Here is a 7,807-nt window from a genome sequence, read left to right as displayed (position 1 = left end):
TTGGAGAATAAGTGGGTGACTGGCTGGTCAACTGGGAATCGTCATCTGAAGAACAACAAAACTCTTGAGTTTGCGTGGAGAAACTCTAAACAGTTCCCTACACTTACAGCCACAATCGAGGGACAAAATTACCAATGGCTAAGCAAGGCGGTTGTGAAGGGAGGCATGCCCCATTTTGCAACCTTTTCATCGTGGTTGTTCAGCAAATCGCTGCTTTGCTAAGTGAATCAGGGAATTGTTAAATGAATCCAGCTCCCCCCCCCCCATTAACTCTGCTTGATCAAACTTTTGCCTTTGTTACCCAAAACTGCTGATCAGAAAGTTATTTTTGCCCAATATAGATCAGGGGTCTTCAAACTTGGCCCTTTTATGACTTGTGAACTTCAACTCCCAGAATTCCTCAGCCAGGCATGCTGGCTAAGGAATTCTGGGAGTTGAAGTCCACAAGTCATAAAAGGGCCAAGTTTGAAGACCCCTGATATAGATAAAACCAACCATCCCTGTTGTGATTGGGTAATGGGTTCGGATGTTGTCACCCCAAGAAAAACCATTTTTTCCTCAATTTTGGATAATTTACTCAGTTTGGGAGGCATTCTTTAAGATGACTAAGAAATACTTTACAATTCATGTTAGACTTTTTCCATTCTCGACAAGGACATTAGGGCCAAAGAACAGGGCGTCTTTTTTTCTCCATCGTTAAATGTGAAACCGTTTAAGACAACNAAGAGCCTAGATGAGAAGGCAGCTATTAATGAATGTCAAATGAAAACTCACCATTTTGCCTGCGTTGCTTCCAATGCTGATCAAAATCACTGTAAACTTCCTTATCCAGCTTTACAAAAAATTAAAAAAATGATATTAGTATCTTTTTTTTTTTTGCCGCAACTATTTTTCTTTAGCTTCTCTTTCAGGTCTTAGGAATTTGCTCAAGAACCTTGTTATTAGGAATTTGCTCAAGAATCTTCTGTTGTTGACAACATAACATGGAAAAAAGGAGGCTAAGACATATAAGGAACAGTTACTGGAATTGGGTCTGTCTAGTTTAATGAAGAGAAGGTTGAGGAGGGACATGATAGCAGTGTTCCAATATCTCAGGGGCTGCCCCAAAGAAAAGGGAGTCAAGCTATTCTCCAAAGCATCTGAAGGCAGGACAAGAAGCAACGGATGGAAACTAATCAAGGAGAGAAGCAACCTAGAACTAAGGAGAAACTTCCTGACAGTGAGAACAATTAACCAGTGGAACAACCTGCCTCCAGAAGCGGTGAATGCACCAACACTGGAAGTTTTTAAGATGAGACTGGACAGCCATTTGTCTGAAATGGTGTAGGGTTTCCAGCCTGAGCAGGGGGTTGGACTAGATGACCTCCAAGGTCCCTTCCAACTTTCTTATTATTATTATTAAATTCTTTTCTTACACCAAGGAAAGAATGCTCTGTTTCTCAGTGAATTGGTTCCAGTACAAGTAATCCTCAACTTACGACCACAGTTAAGCCCAAAGCTTCTCTTGCTAAGGGAGACAGTCGTTAAGGGAATTTTGCCCCGTTTCATGACTTTTCTTGCCACATTTGTTAAGTGGGTCACTGCAGTTGTTAAACTCCAGTTGTTAAGTGGATCTGGCTTCCGCCATTGACTTTGCTTGTCAGAAGATCGCAAAAGGGGATCACGTGATCCTGCAAGGTCATAAATACATACCGGTTGCCGAGGGTCTGAATTCTGATCACCTAATCATGGGGAGGCTGCAAGGGTTGTAAGTATGAAAAACGGTCATAAGCCACTTTTTTCAGTGCAGTTGTTAACTGTTGAATAGTCATTAAACGAATGGTTATAAGTCAAGGACTACCTGTATACCTCTAATAATAGTAGTAGTAGTAGTAGTAGTAGTAATAATAATAATAATAATAATAATAATAATAATAATAATAATAATAATAATAATAATAATAATAATAAAGTTGGAAGGGACCTTGGAGGTCATCTAGTCCAACCCCCTGCTCAGCCAGGAAACCCTGTACCATTTCAGACAAATGGCTGACCCGTCTCTTCTTAAAAACTTCCAGTGTTGGAGCACCCACAACTTCTGGAGGTAGGTTGTTCCACTGGTTAATTGTTCTGTCAGGAAGTTTCTCCTTAGTTCCAGGTTGCTTCTCTCCTTGATTAGTTTCCATCTGTTGCTTCTTGTCCTGCCTCCAGGCGCTTTGAAAAATAGCTTGACTCCCTCTTCTTTGTGGCAGCCCCTGAGATACTGGAAGACTGCTATCCTGTCCCCCCTCGTCCTTCTCTTCATTCAACTAGACACACCCAATTCCAGCAACCATTCCTTATATATTTTAGCCTCCAGTCCCCTAATCAAGAATACATTTGCAAGAATACATTTCCTGATGTCTTCACTAATGTAATTACACAATCGTTCCATTAAGGGAACTCACGTTTCTTTCCTACTTGGCCTAGGGTTAAAGCCTTACCGAAGAAAATGGGTACTTGCGATTAGCCCCATCTGGTTAGAAAGAAACAGCAAATGTGTCTTTTATGCTCATTGTGCAAATGATCTTTCAGCATGCCAAGGGCAGATTGTCTGACATCTGCTACGTAGCTGCTGAACTGTTCATATACTCTGCACGCAAATCGACTTGAGAGGTCATTTGTTTTGTGCCACTCAGCCTTGTTTCCTCTGGCTAGCTAACCAAATGTAAAATGAAAACAAAAGGTAAAAAAAGAAGTTGAGAGAGTACAGAGAAGAGCAACAAAAATAATAAGGGTGTGTTGTTGTTTTTTATATAAAAAAGTATTCTTTCAAATAAGAACCATTATCTTGAAAATAATTACAAGCAGCAAGGAAAATCTGCCAGGTAACAGCTTATGTAAAAATTTTACCGTTTCGTGCTCGAAAATCTTCAAATAATCCATACTGGGATCGGGGCGGCCTTTCTTCCTGCTGGAAAATACAGTGAGAAAGAATAAAGCAGAGTTATTCCCCAAGTTAAAATGATCAATATTATGGTACACTCTAGTTTAGGAAACCTAAGTATATTATGTAAGGCTAATTCAATAATTGTTCTTAGCAAGTTCATCTCATAAGCATTCGCTAAATAGCTGACATCTTTTAGAACTAGGAAAAAATCTAACGATAGGAGCCTATTCTAATATATAGGCAGAATACTCTATAATATAAAATATAACACAACAAACATAACAGTAATTTTGAGATAAATATCTAGGCCCTGATCTAATACACAGAAAAGTATTTGCTTGCAATAGTCAAATCCCTTCTCGTTTCTTACACTCAAAGCACTGCTGTCAGTTTTCATCCTGGATGAAAGAAGAGTGGAGAATTGTTACATTGGAAGACCCAATGTTGTCCTTATTATAATATATTAATGAATATCATCCAAGGCCCCTCCGTGGGCTCTAACCTGTTAGGGCACACCTTCCAGGCTAACTGCACAATGACTGTAAAGTTGCCTTAGAAAACTAAATCACTCGGCACTGAAGTGTGCAGTTTTCTTGCATAACAGGTACCACCACAGATAGTCTCAGCTTGTGCCATTATTTGTTCGTTTGTTATTTATTTGCATTCCACCTTTCTTGTTTTTGCAAGTAATTCGAAGTGGCGAGCACATCCAATACTCTTCTCTCTATTTTCCTCGCAACAACCCTGTGATTGAGAGACAGTGATTGGCTCCAAGTCTCACCATCCCCTGGTGATTGGCTCAAAGTCACCCAGCTGGCTTTCCTGCCTAAGGCAGGACTAGAACTCAGAATCTGCTGATCTCTAGGCCAGCCCCTTAACCGCTCGACCAAGCGGGCTCTCTATATAATAAGCCAGTTGATAAGTGTTGATTGTGACATGCTTGCTGATCACTTTGGTTGTAGCTAGTCAAAGCTAGTCGTTTAGTCTACGAGAATAAAGACTAGGCTGTAGTAGTTCAGCATTGGTTTGAAGTTTATTCTTGGCTGGGAAAAAAAGGAACAATAATATTGGAAGACAGAAAGTCTCTGTGTGGGGGCATACTAGAGCTGCTTCCTGGTCATCTGTGATTGATAATGCTTCTCCTGTATCCATCTTATAAGAATGCTTTCTCACAAACTATGCGAAAAATCCTCATACTACAATACCGTTCTATATGTGAACAAAACTCTTTTTTTTAAAAAGAGCTCACCCGTTCTTTAAGTCATTCTTTATGGTTTTTGGTGCCTGTGTATATTTCTTTTGGTTTTTAAAACCTCCTGCAAAACAAAACAAAACAAAAGTCTCAAAAATAAGTTCACGTGACCACATTAAAAAAGAGAGGATGGGTCATAAATCAGCGGTGTGTTTTTCCTCCTTCAGCAATGTCTACGTTAATTTCACTTACTCATAGGTTCAATACCCTACTACTAAAATTAAAAGGGAGCCTCCCCGAATAGCAGAAGCATTCGTTTTTATGATCAATTGTAGATCAAAACGTATCTTAGTCATTGAATTGAATATGCAATTAATTAATCAGCTGGTCACTCCATAATAAGGCTTGATTATGCTTAATTTTGCTTTCAAGTCTGCCAAACACTATATGTACCCCAATATTATTGGAGAGCAACCGTCCCAGTCAGGAGGAGGAATCAAACGGGGAATTAATATGGACTCATTATGTTAAATGCTCATTAAATGCATTTGAGCTTTATCTGGTCTCTCTCGGGTGAATCTGCCAATCTGGGAAGATTCCTGTATTATAGGCAGAGAACAATAAAGTAGCTACTTTGAACGCTCTACTTGTGGGTCTGGTGGTTTGTGCCTGACAGATATAGTCCAAACATTTTAAAGATCAGTTCCTCCAACATCACGTGGAGAAGAATGAGAACCAAGTCATAAAAGGGACGGTTTGGTTCTCGTTCTATAAAGGTTTCACGGAACAAGCAGGCTGTTCTTTGGGCTACAGAAAGAGATTCATTTCTCCAGGCCGAATCTTCCGGTCCAACCACAACAGCATTCTCTCTTTTCCCTGGTTAATCGTGGTTGTCATTTACACATTTGGGAAATCATCTGCAAGACACCATATTGACCCTTCGTTTAAGGGTATTCTTTGAACGCGGTAATTGTACGTGAGTGCAGTGATGCTCCATACAGCCCAGCAAGACATCCCTGCAATGTGTGCAACTCTTTTCCCACCCGCATCAAACGCCTGCCTTAATAAAATTTAAAAAAAAAAATGTTAATCAAACTGCGCAACCCCTTAAAACATAAAGCCTCCTCATTACATTTGCTACTTGCATTGCGGACATTTACCTATATTATCAAAGAACGTAGTAAATTTTTGTTGATTAGAAAACTCTACAGGATTGCAGTGATCGGACTGATTCCAAACTGGATTCTGGTTTATCGCATTTAAGCTTTGATTGTTAAGGGAGCAAATCATCTCTGGAGCTGTGAGGATGCTGGTGAGGTCCCGCTCAGCTGCGCAGCGGGGACCCGTCATCTGATGCATTTCTTCACCGTCATACAGGCTGGGTTTACTGAATATTTCTTTTGCATCGCCAATATCTGTGAATAGCTGGTCGATATGGCTTTGGTTAGCAAAAGAACAGTAAGATTGAGAAGGAGGAAATGCCAGAAACGGATTGCCCTCTTCAAACAAACTTGCAATTGGCTGAAAGCTTGTATCTTGGCTAGTCTTTACCAGATCATTTACAGTACCAAACAATGATTCTTCTCCATTAGCTTGACTGTTTCCAAAATCTTTATCAATGGAGTTACCGTATCCTGGACTTGGGGGGGGGAAAAAAGGTAAAATGTGAATTGCTGGTACGGTACAGACAGTGTCAACGTATAAGGTTTTAAAATTTATTTTTACTTAATATGAAAGATGGGACTTCTTGCTGACATGACATTGTTCCGAGGTTTAGAATACTGCAATAATTATAATATAGATTTTTATTCTTAAAACAAAACCCTGAAATCTGAGTCTTCCATATATCANAAGAGCCTAGATGAGAAGGCAGCTATTAATGAATGTCAAATGAAAACTCACCATTTTGCCTGCGTTGCTTCCAATGCTGATCAAAATCACTGTAAACTTCCTTATCCAGCTTTACAAAAAATTAAAAAAATGATATTAGTATCTTTTTTTTTTTTGCCGCAACTATTTTTCTTTAGCTTCTCTTTCAGGTCTTAGGAATATGCTCAAGAACCTTGTTATTAGGAATTTGCTCAAGAATCTTCTGTTGTTGACAACATAACATGGAAAAAAGGAGGCTAAGACATATAAGGAACAGTTACTGGAACTGGGTCTGTCTAGTTTAATGAAGAGAAGGATGAGGAGGGACATGATAGCCGTCTTCCAGTATCTCAGGGGCTGCCCCAAAGAAGAGGGAGTCAAGCTATTCTCCAAAGCGCCTGAAGGCAGGACAAGAAGCAATGGATGGAAACTAATCAAGGAGAGAAGCAACCTAGAACTAAGGAGAAACTTCCTGACAGTTAGAACAATTAGCCAATGGAACAACCTGCCTCCAGAAGCTGTGAATGCTCCAACACTGGAAGTTTTTAAGAAGAGACTGGACAGCCATTTGTCTGAAATGGTATAGGGTTTCCAGCCTGAGCAGGGGGTTGGACTAGATGACCTCCAAGGTCCCTTCCAACTTTATTATTATTATTATTATTAAATTCTTTTCTTACACCAAGGAAAGAATGCTCTGTTTCTCAGTGAATTGGTTCCAGTACAAGTAATCCTCAACTTACGACCACAGTTAAGCCCAAAGCTTCTCTTGCTAAGGGAGACAGTCGTTAAGGGAATTTTGCCCCGTTTCATGACTTTTCTTGCCACATTTGTTAAGTGGGTCACTGCAGTTGTTAAACTCCAGTTGTTAAGTGGATCTGGCTTCCGCCATTGACTTTGCTTGTCAGAAGATCGCAAAAGGGGATCACGTGATCCTGCAACGGTCATAAATACATACCAGTTACTGAGGGTCTGAATTCTGATCACCTAATCACGGGGAGGCTGCAAGGGTTGTAAGTATGAAAAACGGTCATAAGTCACTTTTTTCACTGCCGTTGTTAACGTTGAATAGTCATTAAACGAATGGTTATAAGTCAAGGACTACCTGTATACCTCTAATAATAATAATAATAATAATAATAATAATAATAATAATAATAATAATAATAATAATAATAATAATAATAATAATAATAATAATAATAATAATAATAATAATAATAATAATGTTGGAAAGGACCTTGGAGGTCATCTAGTCCAACCCCCTGCTCAGCCAGGAAACCCTGTACCATTTCAGACAAATGGCTGACCCGTCTCTTCTTAAAAACGTCCAGTGATGGAGCATTCACCACTTCTGGAGGCAGGTTGTTCCACTGATTAATTGTTCTGTCAGGAAGTTTCTCCTTAGTTCCAGGTTGCTTCTCTCCTTGATTAGTTTCCATCCGTTGCTGCTTGTCCTGCCTTCAGGTACTTTGGAGAATAGCTTGACTCCCTCTTCTTTGGGGCAGCCCCTGAGATACTGGAAGACTGCTATCATGTCCTCCCTCGTCCTTCTCTTCATTAAACTAGACATACCCAATTCCAGCAACCGTTCCTTATATGCTTTAGCCTCCAGTCCCTTAATCAAGAATACATTTGCAAGGAGGACTTCCGGTGGGACGGCGCGCCGATGGCGGCTCTTTTCGGAGCCGTCCGCTTGGGAAGGCGTCAGAGCCAGCATGAACAGCGGTCAGCAGCTGTTCAGCGGCTTGGAACCTTGTGCCCCGGGAGAAGGGGTCGAGGTGAGTACTCCTGGATAGGAGTAGAGTCCCAAAAGCTCTCCCTTTATCTCGGGAGAGCGA

The sequence above is a fragment of the Protobothrops mucrosquamatus genome, unplaced genomic scaffold (assembly GCF_001527695.2).
Source record: "Protobothrops mucrosquamatus isolate PMUCROS unplaced genomic scaffold, P.Mucros_1.0 scaffold2750, whole genome shotgun sequence".
In the NCBI taxonomy this organism is placed as follows: Eukaryota; Metazoa; Chordata; class Lepidosauria; order Squamata; family Viperidae; genus Protobothrops; species Protobothrops mucrosquamatus.
The sequence above is the reverse complement of the archived record's forward strand: the minus strand, read 5'-3'. Positions refer to the sequence as shown.